The sequence below is a fragment of the Nilaparvata lugens genome, chromosome 5 (assembly GCF_014356525.2).
Source record: "Nilaparvata lugens isolate BPH chromosome 5, ASM1435652v1, whole genome shotgun sequence".
In the NCBI taxonomy this organism is placed as follows: Eukaryota; Metazoa; Arthropoda; class Insecta; order Hemiptera; family Delphacidae; genus Nilaparvata; species Nilaparvata lugens.
In genome coordinates, this window is record NC_052508.1 from 20,444,182 (window position 1) to 20,464,024 (window position 19,843).

Here is a 19,843-nt window from a genome sequence, read left to right on the forward strand (position 1 = left end):
CCAACATCCCATTCATTATCCACAGTACCTGGACTTTTTTGTTCATTATTCTCAGTGAAAATTCACTGTGTTAGTTATCCATCGTAATCCATATTATTCTTTATGTTTCCTAACATTTATAAATTTTCTACTTTTAAAAATATTTTTTCAAGTGTACATAGTAGGGGTCCACGGGTGTACATTTTCTCGGAATGTTCCATGTACTTTAGAATAAGCTATAAATTGAATGACTGGGGTAAATGAAAATGTAAGACAATCAACAGTAGTGGTGTGAAAGGGAATGTCTGGTTGACTGACCATCAGACTGATTTCCAGTTGAGAAGCGAGATCGAGGTTGACGAAGGAATCAGCCTTCAAAGGTTGATGACACTGGCTGTACATCTATTCGGAGATCTACGTCAGGATTGCGAAGTCGGTTTTTGGCAACAGGGTGAAGAGTGATCTTCGAAGAAGGAATGCCAGAAAATAAAAAACAAGTATGGAATACAGCAGACTAGAATAGGAGCCGATGACTTCTATTTTTCGGGAAGCCTCACCGCCACCGCACGGTTATCCAGAGAACAATGTAGTTATTCTTTTATTTTTTCTTATTTGACTCAAGTCATCGTCATAGGCTCCAGTCCCGCATAGTCAAGGATTCTTATTAACGTCCTGAACAATGATCGCTTTTGAAATCGACGAGTGACCATCATTAACAACTTTGGATGTCAATTTATTTTTTAAACGAGTTTCACTCCAACTTCGGACACGTTCAAATGAGTCTCAACTCTTTTTTCATGTTTTCTTCTTCAGCACTTTTATTGCTCAATTTTCGTTCCTTTCAACTTCTCCCAATCTTACTGCAGTATTTCATCAACCTTTGCCAACTGCAAACTTCAAACGCCCGAAGTTCCTTCAATCATACATTGAATCCACCTCTACATTTGTTTTTTTTTTACCAGTATTCATCCTTTAATCATATCCTCTCATATTTTTCTATCGGAATCGAATAAGACAGCTGAAGTTATAATAATACTATTAAAGTAGAAAATTGATGTTGAGCTTATTCATGGGAGTTCTTCAAATTTTTGACAGCTAAATTCTACTCATAAATGTAGTCATTCCGTCTACTGATACTAATCCATCTATTGAGCTCAATACCTGATTTTCATGAAATAACAGATTCCACATCAATTGTTACAGTGACAAAACTACATCTGTACATAAAATATTATATATTTCCTATATCATTGAATTTTGAGCAAATGATAATCAATTATTCATCATAAGCATAATAATTTCCATTGAAGCCCTGGCCACTCTAGTCTTTTCATAATTGTTCAAACCTCACACCAGGCTCCAAAGTTCATGTTTTCAATAATTTGATGCATGCCTCCAAACTTCAACTACTTTCAACACACTCTGCATAATGAATAGTTTGTAATAATGAATATTCATAGTTAGCAAGTGCCTTAGATTAGTCATTGTTTGTGCATTTAAGGTACACACTTTGACACGGCTCATTGTCAATGAAAGTGCATACTTGAGGTCAATAAACTGAGACGTTTAGGACTAATGCAACAGGAAAGAAGACCACGAAGGCTCATGCTGTTTGGTTGAATTATAATGTCTCCAAGTCACGAAATCTACCACATAGGATAAGTTCTATAACGATGCTATTCTTGATTTTTTGCACGTCTGTGGTACTTCATGCAGCTAGAGATTTGGATCAAATAATACAGCTACATTTTCAATCTTCAGCTATCAACAGAGGAATCACATCATTCACATCAATATAATCTAGAATCTCATCAACTTCTTGACAATATATTTTACATAGAGCCCTCAATTTTGCACTCAATAGTTGAACGAGCGTTAGTGAACTCTCACTTTTGATTTACTGAAGGCCAAAGTCGTTGTCCGTCTGCGTGTATGTTCTACAATAACTTTAGCAAGAATTGATCAATGCGCTTCATATTTTGAACACGTATTCTTTAAACCTCTTCACAGTTCAAGTTCGTTGGACAACAAAATTGACTCACTCCTTCGTCCTTTTTCAGGATATAAGAATAACATTGAAAGTGCAAAGGAAATTTTTTCATGATTCAGTCAGCTGAATAATTCATTGCATGCAATTACTACAGTTTTTCCATTCATTCATAACATCAGCTGAGGCTATTTAGAAGCTATCACACGCGCTGACACATAATTCCAGCTGGTTAATATCAGATGTTGAAGCGACAGAGTAATAATTTGAAGAGTAATATTTTCAATTCAAATAGGATTATTATTAATGAAGCCTACTATAAAATGATTTTTGTAAGAGAATTATTTAGCAGTTTTCATAATTATAATCAACTCTGTATAATTAAAAGTTGCAGGTTTCAAAGAAAACAATACAACAGTTTTCGAGCGAGTTCTTCAAGCCAAGTGGTCACTAGTTTATTTTAGTATATCTCTCAGGAATAATTGGAACAGAAGTTAAGAATTTTTGAATATCACCTATTCTTGGGATGCGGTAAAAGTAGAAGAAAACTGCAATCGATTCATTTGGATTGATTGAAGCATAAGTTACATGATTCAGAAAGAGCACAAGCAATAATATGACCTACTCTATTACATATTATTATTATTACAAGGAGTAGCCTACACAGATTTGTAGCAGAAGTTGAAACAATGTTAAGTTTCCAGACTACTTGTTTATTTGAGAGAACTTATTCTTTTTGCTGAGGACGATGCCCACATAAGTTCCAGGCTTGTGCATGTGTGATTAGACGGATGATGATATCGATATAAAACTCTTCACATAATCACACAATATCGGAGCACCGAGCTTAGCTCGTTATTTATTTATAAACTATTGATAAACAGAACACAATTCTTTAAAATGATTGGGGAAGGACTAACAGGCACAGCCCAAAACTGTTTCTTCCCCGAATTTTGATTCATACACTATAAATAGTCCAGAAAGTAGGTTATGTTCCATACTCTTGAATTCAGGTTCAATTTTCAGTCCAAACATTTAAAAACAATAAAGAGTTCTGATTTAGATTATTTACAAACCAAATTGAATAACAAAATAACACTCACTAATCACTTAGAACTGTAAAATAATTATTAACTTTGAATATTATGATATTACCATCTCATGTCAACAAATCAGATTATTTTGATCGATATTAAAATGTCTAGATTTCTCGCGAGATACGGTAAGCTAATTGATTACACAGCTGATCTCCCACCCAGGCATACGCATCTTCTGTTATCGACAGACGACGAAATTATCATTTGTTTTTCCAAGGATGAATTATCTTTTCCATGTCCTTCAGCGAGTTTTTCCAGGGATGAGACCTAGTGCAATCAAATTTTTATATCATAAACCTAATATTTTCCAAATTTCGTGAAAATCGTTAGAGTCCTTTTCGAGATCCGTTGAACATAAATAACCAGATATAAAAATAGCCAGATATACAGAAATTGCTCGCTCAATATAATTGTATATTTTTTTCCCTTAATGTTCAAGACTCTATTCAATGATGGCTGAAATTCAGAATGCCCAGAGTCATTCATTCATTCAGTTCCTTCCACTAGTATGTTGAGGAAGCTATTCAGGGAAAATATTCCAGAATATTATTAAAGTAAAATATTTATTGTACCGAAACGTATGCATGGCATACTATTCCTGTCTTAATGAAGCGAATGTAATTATTTTAGGTGGAATAGCTGAGATATTTTAGCTGTGGATAAACGACGACAGGAATGATGAAATACTGGTCTGTAACGCTACTGCAACATTAACTAATACTGTGCTTGTCTCTATATCTTGTTTCCTTCTTCCTTATATTAATCTCCCTACCTTCCTCGCCAGCTTCTCCCCACCCATAATTTATTAATCTGATGCAGTGTGAAAGTTTCAGGGTAGAAGTGAACATTATCCCCGCTACAAAGACAAAAATCATGTCTTTGGATTTAAGAAATCTTGAAAAGTGAAGAGGAATTGGGGTACCCTGAATCTTTTGGAAAAAAATAATTTGCTTACCCATGGTTGTAGACATTAAAGGTAAGTTTACATTGTAGGGCGAGAAAATCTTCAAGATGATTTTATTTGAAATGAACCCAATGGTTGTTTCATTGTTCATTAGCGATGATCCATCATTCTTAATTAAAGGATTGTGAAGAACAGTGTATTATTTTTCTAATTGCATACAGGGAGACTGGTAGTCAGTGTGATGCTTCACTAGTCCACTTATCTATTGAATGATCATTGAAATTTAGCTCGCTGTATGTTAACGACAAATTTCCTATCAATAAATTGAGATTGAAAGAGATTCCTGAAAAGTTCTCTTATCAACAAAACCGAACTTCTAGTACGAATGTTCGAAGTACTTTCTTTGTAGTTACGATGCAGTTTCTTTCAAGGAATTCTATCAGTGTATAAATATGTTGGAGTGGAAGAAGGATCTGGGATGAGAATTTTGATGGTTGTATAGAGTGCATCAAATTGATTAAGGCCAATAATGTAATAAAGATTGGATTCTACTAATTTGTTTGGTTCATTCCATCTCTGTGTTCATCAGACCAAAAATAGATGAAAGCTGCATTCACTCCGACCCATAACCTACAATCGAAACGGAACAGATAGATGATGATATTATCTCAGAATAATAAGAGCTGGCCAGTGTTTTCTTAGTATTCTTTTGAGTCTCGAAAATGGGGGAACAAAAATAGGAAAATGAACATCGCTGGCCAGAAGAAATGAAGAGATTGTGAGTGAACCAAAATTGGATGTTATCATGAGAGAATGAGCAGTGTGAGAGAGGGAAATGAAAGAGAATGAGGCAGTGAGCTTGTATGTGGCGACAGAGAGAGTGATTTTGTGTCAGGCGAGAGAGAAGAAGAGTGAGTGAGTGAGGAAGATGAGTAAGTTGGTGAAGAGAAGGATCGGAATCGAACTCATCGTTGCACCTCCCCAAACCACATGCTCAGAATCGTCTGTATCGATGTTCGATGTATCGCTGCAATGATGTTGAGATTGAGCTGCTATTACTGGAAAGCAATACCCTGTTATACTTATCTCTTTGAAAGCAACAACAGCCATCCACTCCTACGCAAACTCACCGGCTTATATTGGAAATAGATTGATAAGTAGCTTCAGAATGCTTATCAAGTTTACTGGGAACATGCTCATTAATTGGCCTCTTTCACCTTGTCAATGTTCATTGCTACACCGCTTTTCAGCCCTGACAAAGATTTTAGGGCTCCAGTTTATCTAGATTGGGTCAATGACATTATCTTATGCCTTCACTGGACCGGAATACTTTTATCTATCTAGTTTTTAGAGCTTATAAAATGTATTCCTTATTCTTTATCGACTCCCTTGATAATTCCTGATGTTATATAGGTGCTAGTGTCTTGAATAAGGATGGATATTTGTGAGCTCCAAATTGAATATTTTTTCAGCAATTAGACCATTCAAATGAAAACTACGAGTAGGTTGATTATGGGCCTATCTTGCACTTATTTCTCACTCGACGCCTCTCATATCAACGTCGTAAATTATTAATCACGTTAGAATTGGTTCAATCTATTATTGTGATTAGTATGACGGCTGTATAATTATGACAACTGTCAAAATGCATTTCCACCTTTGCTCTAGTCAGGAATTTCTTTGATTGCTGGAACAAGCTTCGAGTCACTTCACTACATAAATAATACTAATAATAATAATAATAATTCATTGTACCAAAAACAAACATTGTACAAACAAATGAATGAATGAAGCTTATATGTCATGTGGATTTTATAATAATTTGTTGAACAGTAGATTATTGATAAGACTGACCTTGATATCTGGTAGAAGTCGTGACCTTATTGATATCTCTTGAACCATGAACGATAGTTGTTGCTCAAATAATTGAAATAAAATAATTCTTTGAAAATTATCAAATTTACTGTAGATTGATTCATTTATTCTATATAAGAAAACATAAAGATGCAAACTGGAAAAATCTTGTCAAATTGGTCTTCGTAAAAATAATCTGAAGGATAGAATAATCTAATAAAAAATATGAATATTCGATGAGTAATACTTGTGAAAACACTTCTGTTTACGTGTGAAGTGAGGATTTCTTGTAGTATTGTCAATCATCATTCAGTTATCACTACCTGAATCGTAATATTCCTTCTCATATTCCTTCTCAAATATATGAAAAGTGGTTGAAAAATTTTGTTGATGAATTTTAGAGCGAAGTGAGAAATTATGAAATAATAATTTGAATTCTCGATAAGCACTGATTCCCATAATTTGTAATTGAATTCGCTCTCTGCAGAATCAAATGTAATGGACAAATCAATACAAACATAATGAAATGGCTCAGCATAATATATTATCTGCACTGTGCACAGTGCACATCGCTGTATAACATTTTAATTCACTATTCAATGTAGGCTGATAATATAGCTATAGAAATCCATTCATTCCCTGGTTGATTGAAATCAAGTGAAAACAGTGCAGTATTCACCAATGATGATTAGAATTCAGATCATGAACTAATTGTACTAATTATTAGCGTGGGATTTCCATTGATGGGATGGTTTACAATGATAGATCGAACTCGCATTTATAATATATCATCTATCATGTAGTAAAAATAAGGGCAATAAAAATAACTCGAAAAAAACCAAGTCGCTTTCAACTAGCACCATTTCAAATAATGTTCATATTACAATTTCAGGTGCGTTCCAAACCACCCGAAATGTTTCAATTGACAATGAGACTCAGAAATGAATGAAAAATGTTGACATTGGATCACATTTTTTGGTAACTAGTCCTAGAAACTAATGTAAATTGATTGGAACTCATGAGTTTACAAGCTACATGATAATAATATTATTATAATTTCCAAAATACCTGATCATGATGTATTTTTTGTTTTGTGTGAGGTGCATCCTCAATTTTATAAGAAATTGAATTTCAATTTCATAATTATTTTTGTTATAATATACCTATCTATTTCAACGTTGAATGACAAATGGTTTGGCCAGAGCATTCGAACTGTAGCGCCAAAATGCCAGACTGGTTCTGCGAATAGCAGCTGTGTTTGCGCACGCGCAAACCGTCCTGCTTGCTAGGCATTCTGGATGTTTTTGTTTCGTCAGTCGTTCAGTTGTTCTTGTTTCATCCATTTTGGTTTGTCTTGTCAGCCCGTTGTCTTGTTGCAAGACTGAATTTGTATTTTGTAATGTAATTTCGATCGGAAATTTCTTGTAAATGATTTTTTAAGTGTCGTGTGTGTGAATTATGAATATAACAGCGTAAATAGTGTTGAATTGAATTAATTTGAATCGGATTCGAATTTATAAAGAATCAGTTTGAGCTTTGTTCAAACATTGACCTGCAAGTTGAACACAGAATCAACGCAAAAAGGCAGCCTGGAAGCAAACCTTTCTTTTCCCAGATTTCTTCCCACCTTGAATCTGATCAAAACACCTAATAAAGGCTTCGAAGGGCAAGTAGACAAGATTGGATAAAATCTGGTGAGTTTTTGCTCTTTTTTATTGTTCATTAATGCAGAGTTTAACTGTACAAATAACCTGGCTCAAATTGAAGATTAAATTTTGCCCCTTGTTTGTAATTGATTATTTGAATAGTAAATTACAGTCCTCTAGTAGCTCTAGCCTGAGCTTTGTTCAGAACATTTCTGGTCCTCCGGGCCGGATCCACGATCTCTTCCATTTGAGTTCGGACGGGCCAATCGCATTCGTCCTCTGCTATCCATGATGGACCTGAGAGCCACAACGGAAAGTTCACAAGCTCAACTGGTGATAAACCTCTAGACAAACAATCAGCGGGATTTTCAATTCCGGCAACATGCATCCACTCCTGTATACAAGAATCCTGTATTTTTGCGACGCGATTACCAACAAAAGTTTGCCATTTCGCGGATGGAGCATTAATCCAACACAAGGTGACTGTAGAATCAGAGAGTGCAACAATACGAGACACATGACAACGTTCACTAATAATAGTGACTACTGAATTCATGAGTTCTGCCAACAAGAGTGCCGCACACAACTCCAAACGAGGTATTGAAACAACTTTAGATGGTGCTACCTTGGACTTTGAACACAATAATACAACTCTTGGCTCCTCGCTCTCCTTCTGCGACTTCACATAGATAACTGCACCATAACCAGACAATGATGCATCACAAAAACCAATCAAACTGATGCGAGAATCCTGAAACAAACCAACGTGACGTGGAACAGCAAATTTCAACAATAGAGGCAAATCTTTTTGACAATTCTCCCAAAGAGTGCAGATAGACTCAGGCGGCTTCTCGTCCCAATCCACTCCTAATTTCCACAGTTTCTGGACAAGACATTTGAGAAATAATGTAAACGGTGACAAGAGACCAAGTGGATCATAGATACAAGCCATCACTGACAGAATAGAACGCTTAGTAGCGACGACCTCACCACTCTTGACTGAAAACTGAAACAGATCAGTACTAGGTTGCCAATTCAATCCCAAGATAGCCAAGGAGTTGTCTGCTTCGAGATCCTTGTACGAAAACGATTTCTCTTCCTCCGAGAATTTCTCCAACATTGATGGTGAATTTGAAGTCCACTTTGTGAGCGAGAAACCTCCTCCCTCAAACAGCTGCTTGGACTGACGATACAGCTCCGCGGCCTCTGACTCTGTGGCAACAGATGTGACTAAGTCGTCCATGAACATGTCTCTTGGTATTCTCGCCTTGGCTGCTGGAAAACTATTTCCATCCTCCTCTACAAGCTGGTGGACGGTGCGAAGCGCCAAATATGGAGAGCTTGAAACACCAAAAACAACACAATTGAGCTGATAAATTTCGATCGGATCCTCCGGCGAAAATCTCCACAATACATGCTGATAACGACGGCAGGAATCCTCCACTAATATCTGTCGATACATTTGTTTAATGTCGGCAGTTAGTGCGATTGGGAACAAATGAAAATTAACTAACAAAACAAAAATGTCAGTCTGCAATTTGGGACCAGCATGAAGAACCTGGTTCAATGACAAACCCGATGATGTTCTGGAACCAGCATCAAATACAATTCGGATGGGCGTGGTAGTGCTGCTTGCTTTCACGATGGTGTGATGCAGTATGTAGTAACCACCTCGGTCTGTCTGATCTGCTTCAAACGACATGTGACCCTGACGTAGGTAATCGATCAATATTTCATGATATGAAATACAAGTATTGCTGTCAAGCTCTAATCGTCTCTCCACAGTCAGCAGTCTGCGTTCAGCGACAGCATACGAATCTCCCAAGCTGCTGGGCAGCTCCGCAAATGACAAGGCAACAACAAAACGACCAGAATTCACATGATGTACAGACTTCCAAAAATTTACCTCACACTCCAACTCTTCCGGTTTCAGTTGACAGCTTGGTGCAGGGCACGATTCCAACTCCTAAAAACGTTCCACAAAACTATCCAATGATGGACTACTAACGAATGGACTACAGATGGCTGTAAAACAATTCGACACATTCGTTGTTGAAGTGAGAATCGGCGCTCTCCCCATCAGAATGTGACCAAAGACACTATTAACAGTCATCAATTCGTGCGATTCACCTATACTAGGACTCCCACGCAGCAAGTGAGGAACTAACTCCGCACCAATGATGCCATCTATTCTACTAGGAAGGTAGAATTTGTCGTCAGCCAGTGTGAGATTTTCAAGATGATGAAGGTTGGATCTGTCGATTCCACAAGAAGGCAACTTGTCGATGATTCTATCTACCACTGTGGCATCCATCGAAAACTTGACGGTAGAATCCAACTTCGACTGAATCGACACACAAGTACGACCTCGAACTTCACTAGTACCACCACCGAATCCACGAACAACGGTTTTCATGGGCTGGAATGGTAGTCTCAAACGCCGACACAATTTGGCTGTAACAAAATGACACTGACTCCCGGTGTCAACCAAGAAACGAACATCACAAAGCTGATCATTACAATCTCGAATATGTGCAATGACGGTCGACAACACAACGGTCGAATTTTCTACATCGTTGGATGTAGAACAACAACTAACAGGTGATGTGCCACCTGCCTTGGAGTTCGACGAGGACGCAACACCTTCATTGGAACTTGATCTGGAAAAGTGCAATAACGAATGATGAGATTCTTGACTTTGAGCACACTGAGTTTTACTACGACAATCTCTACTCAAATGATCCACATCAAGACAACGAAAACAACAAAACTTTCCTTTAATCAAACAATAACGATCCCAAGGAGTCATTTTCAAGAAACTAGCACAATCTACTAACCGATGACCCGGTTTTGAGCACTTCAGACAATTGGGCTTTTTACTAGATGCATCGTCAGATGTATCATTAGATTGAACACAAACACCTTTGATTTATTATCCTTTTTGTGCCTCATATTAAACGATTCAGTCTGTTTCTCATCAGAAGAAGAGTCTTAATTTGCTTTTCAATGAATTTGACATAATCGGCATAAGTTGGCATAGCCTTGTCACGGACGGCCGATTCAAAATTTCTACGAGAACTTGGATCCAGCAATCTCAAGCCATGATAGAGGAATATCGAGTCTGACAAATCAGTGAGTCGCAATCTCTTCACTGCATTGATTGAACTGCAAAACCCATCCAAAATCGCAATACAACCTGCCTTTGATTCTGATTTTATTGAACAAAATTCAAAAATTTGTTTGAAATAGGCATCGACTTGCGCCCGTGGATCGTTATAGCAGGTCAATAATGCCTGCCAAATTATTTGATAATTATTAGCCAATGGTGGCAAATGACGACAAATATTTGCTGCAAGTCTACTTACAAGATATTGGACCTTCTGCTGATCGTTCAAGCTCTTGTTGTCATGTACCAATGCCTTAAATAGTTCATAAAACACCGACCATTGAGTCTGGTTCCCATCAAATTTCGGAAGGTCGATTTTAGGCAGTACCGACTCGGACACGACCGGCTGTGAACTAGCTGCTGCAGCTGCCGAAGATTGAGCAATAGTATCAGTCGCCTCTTTCTGTTTGAGAGTGTTAGCCACTACTTCAATATACTGAAACAGATCTAGGTGTGAGTCGTTGAATGCTACAACATGATATTTATTCAACTCAAGTTCCAACTCATTAACCACTAATTCTGTCTTTTCATAATCCAAAATGGTCTGAGACACCCGAGGATACAACACTAAAAATTGCTCATCAACCTTTGGATCAGAGACATTTTTAGACAGTTCATAAATCCTTTGCAATCTGGCATACAATTGTTCCAGTTTAGCGCGATGCACCCTGATTTGTTTCTGTAATTTTTCCTCCATCTTGAACTCATACACAAAACAATTCAGCCCTGACAATACAAACAACAGACAAAAAACAAGAATGAGTTCAAAACTAAATGGAAGGAAGAATCACGACTAGTAAGTTAACAAAGTTAAACTTTGATTATCAATTCACAAGATAAGTTACTGCTGAAGACAAAACTATATGATTAGATAATGTTCTTCCAACAACTCACAAACAAACGATAACTTGTTGAATTGAACAAACAAATTCATGCTGGTGATTAACCTTCACTAACATGTATAACAAAATGGACAATACAAATTCCAACAAACAAACAAATTCCCGAAGAAGAGCACAATGAGCCTAGTTTCAGGAAAATTACAATTTTAACTGAAATAAATTTAATTTCAGACAAATACAAATTGACAAGAAACCTTGCTCTTAGAACAAGGCTACAACAAACTAAGTTGAGCATGGATCAGACCATTCTCAACATGCCAACACTGGACAAATACAAAACTGCTTAAATCCAATGTGTGTGAATTAATCAATAAATACAAATTTGAATTCAGGAGGCCCAGAAATGAATTTAAATTTGTAATTTATTGATTAATTCACACACATTGGATTTAAGCAGTTTTGTATTTGTCCAGTGTTGGCACGTAGGCGCATAGAACAATCTTCTCCCTTCTCCAATTGCACAAATTCAGATGAAAAATGTATCTTCTGTACCACTTTACATAGATACCTCTCAGCAACATCGAAATCTGATTCTTCTGATTGTGCTAAGATTCGTAAGAATTTGAGAACAAGAATTACAATTCTCAAAAGACGACCATAATCCAACAACGACCAATCAATGAATATATTGCATTGCTGTTACAATCAGGAGATTTTGTGACTGTCAACACTGACGGTTTTTTCGCCTGATTGTAACAGCAATGCAATATATTCATTGATTGGTCGTTGTTCGGATTATGGTCGTCTTTGAGAATTGTAATTCTTGTTTCCGTGTTCGACTAGTAATAATGCAATTATATTCACTCCCAACTCAATAGTTGTTGTGCTTGTTGCATTTTTTCTTTGTGTTGTTTTTTGGTGTTGGTGTTTTTGTTCTTTTGGCATGTCTGGATTTTTTCCTTTCTGTGGTTTTTCAGTTTTTGTAACTTGGCTGAAAAATAGTTTTTCAGAGGCGGCCAGAGCCGCCTTTTATGGTCTGGCCAGAGCATTCGAACTGTAGCGCCAAAATGCCAGACTGGTTCTGCGAATAGCAGCTGTGTTTGCGCATGCGCAAACTGTCCTGCTTGCTAGGCATTCTGGATGTTTTTGTTTCGTCGGGGCTGAATTGTTTTGTGTATGAGTTCAAGATGGAGGAAAAATTGCAGAAACAAATCAGGGTGCATCGCGCTAAACTGGAACAATTGTATGCCAGATTGCAAAGGATTTATGAACTGTCTAAAAATGTCTCTGATCCAAAGGTTGCAAACAGCTGCTTGGACTGACGATACAGCTCCGTGGCCTCTGACTCTGTGGCGACAGTCGTTCTTGTTTCGCCATTTTGGTTTGTCTTGTCAGCCCGTTGTCTTGTTGCAAGACTGAATTTGTATTTTGTAATGTAATTTCGATCGGAAATTTCTTGTAAATGATTTTTAAGTGTCGTGTGTGTGAATTATGAATATAACAGCGTAAATAGTGTTGAATTGAATTAATTTGAATCGGATTTGAATTATAAAGAATCAGTTTGAGCTTTGTTCGAACATTGACCTGCAAGTGAACACAGAATCAACGTGAAAAGGCAGCCCGGAAGCAAACCTTTCTTTTCCCAGATTTCTTCCCACCTTGAATCTGACCAAAACACCTAATAAAGGCTTCGAAGGGCAAGTAGGCAAAATTGGATTAAATCTTGTGAGTTTTTGCTCTTTTTTATTGTTCATTAATGCAGAGTTTAACTGTACAAATAACCTGGCTCAAATTGAAGATTAAATTTGCCCCTTGTTTGTATTTGATTATTTGAATAGTAAATTACAGTCCTCTAGTAGCTCTAGCCTGAGCTTTGTTCAGAACAACAAATGATGATGAATTATTACCACTTGAGTTTGAAATGATCGATCACCAGCAGATTCATGTTAGGTAGTATACATGTCACGTATACGATATTCTAAAAACGATAGTTGGATGTAGTTTCACTACAGTATCATCAAATGTAATCATTATTGTACATTTAATAATAGCTGTTTTTCAATGAATACGTATTCTACCTAAGAGGGGTGATATTTGTACAGAAGTACAGTATGGTAATCATTTAACTAGCTTCTTCTTGTGGACTTGCGTCCCACACTCAACTGAACACACTTTATTAATCAACGTTTTTCCATGTATACACTTGCTCCTTCTGGATTGAATGAGATATATTTTTGGGTAAACTGTACAGCTAAGATAGGTTCCAACAGTTGTTATGAGAAAATTAGTGTTATAAACATTCTAATTTATTAAAGCATCTTGGATTGTTTCAAGGACTCCGAGACTCTATAACACAACGCATATGTGAATAATTAAATAATCTTGACGATAAGAACAAGTTAAAAGTTGGGATCTATCTTTTTTTGTGAAAAATATCAAGCACCAACTGTGTTACTGTAGAGAATATTTGAGCTAAGTCTCTGTTTGGGGTAAAGATTTGTCTCCAACATTCCATTCCAAACTTGATGATAGAGAAGCTATTAGCTTCATCCTTCCTCATTCGCTCACATTTCTCTCTCTTTTTCCAAATTGAACTCTTCTCTATTCATTCTTAACTATCACATAGTCGATGGTATTATCAATCCTTTCATTCGAATAAGTCTTATCTTCTTGTAAACGTATACTGTATAGCTACTGCATCATAAGAATAACTAGCCACAATACTAACAAATAACAATACACTAATAAGTGTATGTAGAGTATACAGTGTTGGTAAAAATTATGGAAACATCTTTTATTAGGCTATTTCTCTTACAATGATAATAATAACAGTTGGTCTCTGGGGATTCTATTGGATTAAAAAAAACTAAATTTCTGTCACTTCAAAATTTTGGTCCGTCATCTTTTGAACCGTCATTTTGAAACCAACTTCATTTTTTTTTAAGTGAAGGTGGTCATGTGTGCATGATTTTGATTCAGAATTCTAAGAGAAAATGAATGGCGAACGCGAAGATCACACATTGATATCTCAAGCCGTTATCCAAGTTATAAAACCGTTATAAAAGTTATTCCCATTTGAAGAAACTAATAAATCATACAAAAATGAAATAAATGGGTACATAGAAAATCTGACAGATCAAAATTTTCTGTTCAAAGTGTTGAATATGTGAGTAAAAGTTACTATAAGTGTTCACAAACACCTAAAAAAGTAGAATTTAATAGTTTAGATTTTTAGATGTTTAGAGTGTCGATGTACCTTACACATTTATTTCATTTCTGTCTTATTTATTAGTATCTTCAAACGAGAGTAAATTTGGAATGATTTGAGTTCTCTCCATTCATTTTCTCTTGAAGTACTGTATCGAAATCATGTACAATATGACCACCTTCCTATGTGAAAAAGTCAAGTTGGATTCAAAATGTCGGTTCCAAGATGGCAGACCAATATTAAGAAGCGGCAGAAAAGTAGTTTTTCAATTAGAATGAGATGAAACCTATTGTCAAATTATCCCTATAAAAGAAATATTAAGCTGTTTCCATAATTTTCACCAACTATGTATTCAATTATTGCACAGGTCATAGAGAATGTGTACATAAATAATCACCTTAGTATATGTGCTGTAGCCATATGGAATATGTTGAGGGAGATCTTGCGTAGGGAGTAGGGAGGGACTGGAAGGTGACGTGGTCAGGGATTGCTATTATTACTCCTGCATTGTTGTACAGTTGAGAAGTTATGTGACGGGAGCTTCGAGTACTAAGATAGTTCCAAACAGTTCTGAAGCGCATTGGAATGCAAATCCTGAAGCCATGTCTGACAGACAACAACAAAACTATTACTTCATCGCGGTTTCTTTTATTAATTTCAATTCATCAATGATCAGTCATCAGTTTCATTATTATCAATTCACGAGGAGTTTGTGGTTCCTTCATTGTGCTGTAAGCGTCATGATCAACACTGTAGCCTGTCGTGTTATGAAGGGGCATGTTATGCAATAAGTGTTTCATGAGTGTATTCCGTAATAATATTGCGTTCCCAAACAATCATGTCACGTTGTCATTGCCGTCTCAGCAAATAGTAGTATCAATTTGGATCAAAGAGATGTATTGATTCATTATGGTGTTTTCTTTATCAATTCGAACTCGATAGATATTCGGTTTCTCTATGAACTAGTCTACCATTATCAATTATTTATACTTATTGGGACTAAAGTACAGCTTTTTCTACACCGATAGTTCAGTCAATACCTTCTATTACTTAAGTAATAGTAGGTATTGGCATAGAGAAACAATAGCGTAAGTAGATATCCCATGGTATAGGGAATTTATGTCGCAACTTTTACTGTTATCTCAAGCCGATTACTGTCGATTATTGTAAATTTTTACTGTTTTGTTGGGGTAAGAGTGTATGAACGGCACAATTTGAGAGACTACCAGCGTCACACAGCTGCATAGGAAAGAACTACGTGAACTATCGGCTTGGGATAACACTAAAAGTTTCGACATAAACGCCCTATACTTATGCTATCGTTTCTCTATGGTATTGGTTTAGCTGAGGGTTCCAATTTTTCAATGAAATATACATAATTTTTCTCTCACCTGTGATTAGAATAATCCTATAATATTAATATTAGTATGGAGCATAACCTACTTTCTGGACTATTTGAAGTGTATGAATAAAAATTCGGGAAAGAAACAGTTTTGTGCTGTGCCTGTTAGTACTTCCCCAATCATTTAAAAAAATTGTGTTCAGTTTATCAAAAGTCAATAAATAAATAACGAGCGAAGCTCGGTGCCCCGATATATTATTATGACTGTTCCTTCGTCATTATTCTTCATTTTGAAAAGTTTACTTCAATATAACTTATTTCCATGTTCCCTTTTTGTAATAGCAGACGCATATATGGTTGTAAAAGTTCCACTAATGTCATGTGTATTCTTTCTGCGATGATTATCATTCAAGTAAATTATCTACAAATGTAGATTGAAAACTCCACTTTCTCCTCATAGATCGACCAAAATCATTTATATTTTTATTCAGTGTTCTTTCAATAAATTGAAGAACACTTTTGGATATTTTTGTTATGGCTTGTTGAACAATTTCTAGATTAAAAATAAAATAAATATTGATATTGAGTGAGCAACTTGAGTAAATGAGAAAATTATTCCAATCAGGAATGAACAACTTTTATTTCAGATTAACATCTTTCTTCGTTCTGGGAGTTATTTCAAGCCATAACTGATCCATTAAAACATAATCATAATGGATCTCTACAGTCCCGACAATTCATCTACGGATTTAAGCCATAATGGTAATCAATAGGTAGCCTAGTTCTGAGTCCTAGCATTTCTAACAATTCATCCTGATTGTGCTTATAAATCAAGTGACGCTGCTCCTGCAAGGCTTCGGCCCTTTAAAAAGATAGTCAAATAATCCCCAGATATATGATCATCGTATATTATCTCGTGCACTATCCTTGAAGTTGAATCTCTGGGCTCTATCCAAGTGGTGCGGAAGCTCTCGCCCAACTAACTCCAATACGGTACTCATATACTGTATATTCCGAATGTCCCGAACTATAGGTTCTCTACATAAAGTGTTCTTCAATATTTTTGGATACGGTATTTGGAATTTATGACCCTAATAGGTCAGCTACCTTGCATATTCCAAGCATAATTTTATTTCAAATAACCATGATTATTTATGTCAAAAAACGTAATGTTGAAAGATAACTACTACACCACTTTACAACAGAATACAGTTTATTATTCAAACTATTATCTATTATCTATTAGATACGTCCCTACCTTTCCAGATTAGAGTAATGTATTTGAAAAAATATATAATTCAATTATTACCATACCTTAATCAAAATGACTTCTCTTTTGTATGATGATGTTGAAGTAGTGACCATCAGGGTGAAAAATTAAAATTTTCAAATCAACATGAATAAAAATACAAAAGTCACGATAATCCGAGGTGATTGGGTTTCATGAAAGCTTTGCATTCTCAAAATCTCTGATTTTGTATATGGAAACAGTAATACAAATACAGTAGTTAGAAGTTGAACAGTAATTTAAAAGTACAGTATTATAAAGTTTATATTGTATACAGTATTATAGAAGTAAAGCAACGAATAAATTTGATCTGTTTTATGATCACTCACCTGGTCATTTGGAATGGTCTTCAGTCCATCCATCTCCAATGATCATTCCATCATACCATGACTAGAATCTACGCGTAAGTTTAAAAAAATACATACATGTATGCAAGGTTTTTTCTCAGGCACATTGCTTATATCCATATATTTCCAAGAATTGTATTCTTAGAAAGCGTGGCTTGGATATATTAAGAGAGCTTTTTGTGTAGTTGAGAAGTTGATATTGTGGTAATTATCCATATTGAATGAAAAAGACTAAGAAATTGTCAAAAACCACAGATATATCGTAACGTATCCAAAAATCTATGGTTTTTTGACAATTTCTTAGTCTTTTTCATTCAATAATATGAGCTTGTTACTTCCGTTGTAAGGTAACCAACTTTTAACGTTATCTATAAACTTGAAAATCTCTTCGCAGTGGTTCGGAACTCACCTGAGGCTGTATTTCTACTCATGTCTCATCACCATCGTTCCCTTCACTCACACACAAGCCTGGAGCGTGAATAGGCATTATCATCAGCAAAAAAACTGTACCAATTCGCAAAATCCGTTTTTTGCAACTTCAAATGGTAATATTCAACCCTCTTATTTATTTTCTGTGTAATGTTAAGTTCAATTATTTGTATTCATTCAGATATTATTTTGGTTTTGGAAAATGCTTTTCACATTGCGGGCGTTCCTTAATGCAAATCACTTCCTTAAATCAAAACCATTTTCGTGTAGCTGTAGAGTCTCTATGAAAAAACATTGATGTCTGATGAATTCCGGGTCTAGCGAGAGGACGACTAAACTATGAAAACCTTATTTATTAGATGATGAGTTGGGGTAGCACATCTGGTCTGATAACGAAAAGGTCCCAATCTTCTTACCCGAATGTGTATAGTCACCTGAAAGCCGAGGTCCCGGATATTGGAACAGGTCCATTGAATGGTATAGGGCCTTACATAAATATGATAATGAAAGGGCGTTATGAGGAAGGTGGCCGTAGGGCGGGCGAAGGGTGAGAGCCACGTAAGGAAGGTTGGCTTCGAGACACGTCCGAGTACAATGGTAATTAAATGCATCTACACGGGAGATGGTGCCAGCTAGTGTGCACATAACCCGATGACACTCCATTAAGTAAAACAGAATATTATGAGGTATAGCTTATCTATACATAGATATGTACAGCTATAACATTCAGTTCCCTAGCTGACTAGGTTGGAAATACGTATGTAATGTTATTGAATCCAGCTATGATATCAAGTTCATGCTTGTTCTTCCAAGTTTATTAGAGAAACGCTCAAATACAACTTTTATGGATCTCAAAGATTATGTAGGTACAGCTTCTAAGGGCTTATAGGAATCTACTCTAGATAATTCGATTAAATTCTTTCTACGTAGACATCCTTGACTACTTGATTACAGAAAATAATGTTCTCTGGGAATAAGATTTGCAAATCTCAGTCAATTTTATTCGGAATAATGTGTTGTGATGCGATTACGTATTATGAGAATTAAAAAAAACTATTTTCAAATGGAATTCAAGTAGCATACCTAAACTGGGTGATTATATCCTACATTTCAAATTCTTAAGAACTGATGTCATTCATTCAACGTTAAGAAGCCCTTGAAACTTGTCTCTCATCCTACTGCCTATCAACTATATTGGTGAATTGACTTTAATCATCCAATCAATCCAATATTACAGTTATCTCCATATCTGCTGCTTTAAATCTGTCGATTTTCAATCATTTTAATTTTCAATCATTATTCTCCGTGAGATTTGGGGTTGTAGAATGAATATATGGACTGCCATTTCACAATATTCATGATTTCTCTAGTAATTTGTAATACTCCTTTCTATTTCATCACACATTGGCCCGCTTTTACATTCGAGTATTTTCGGAAAATCATATTCACTTTCCTTCTTATTAAACCTTGATATCATTGACTTTTCGATAACCTGATAACCACTCTGAAGGTTCCGGCTCAATATTATTGGAATGCAAGTGAAAGCATTATCTCAGTTTTACATGAAATCGGATTGGGACAAATTTTTGAATTATTATTCAACTGGGAAATAACTGGGGCTGAGTTATAACATATATAAAATCATCGAAGTGATATTCTTGTAGTGGATAGGTTTGTTGAGTTAAGTAGGAAATAGTGAATTTTTTTTATTTCCCCAATCATAGCCCATCCAGGATAGAGATTATAATTACACA

The 19,843-nt window shown here is 35.9% G+C and overlaps 1 long non-coding RNA gene across 3 annotated transcripts in view; it reads left to right on the forward strand.

The window, feature by feature from the left end:
- The window catches only part of LOC120351270, a 49,633-nt gene that overhangs the window by 23,999 nt on the left and 5,791 nt on the right, over positions 1-19,843 (forward strand). The window contains exon 3 of one of the 3 annotated variants that reach the window (XR_005571271.1): positions 18,055-18,211. The exons of the other annotated variants lie outside the window; for them this stretch is intronic. This is a non-coding gene — a long non-coding RNA (uncharacterized LOC120351270). Of the gene's footprint in view, positions 1-18,054; positions 18,212-19,843 lie in introns of those variants that run through there. 3 annotated transcript variants of the gene reach the window in all.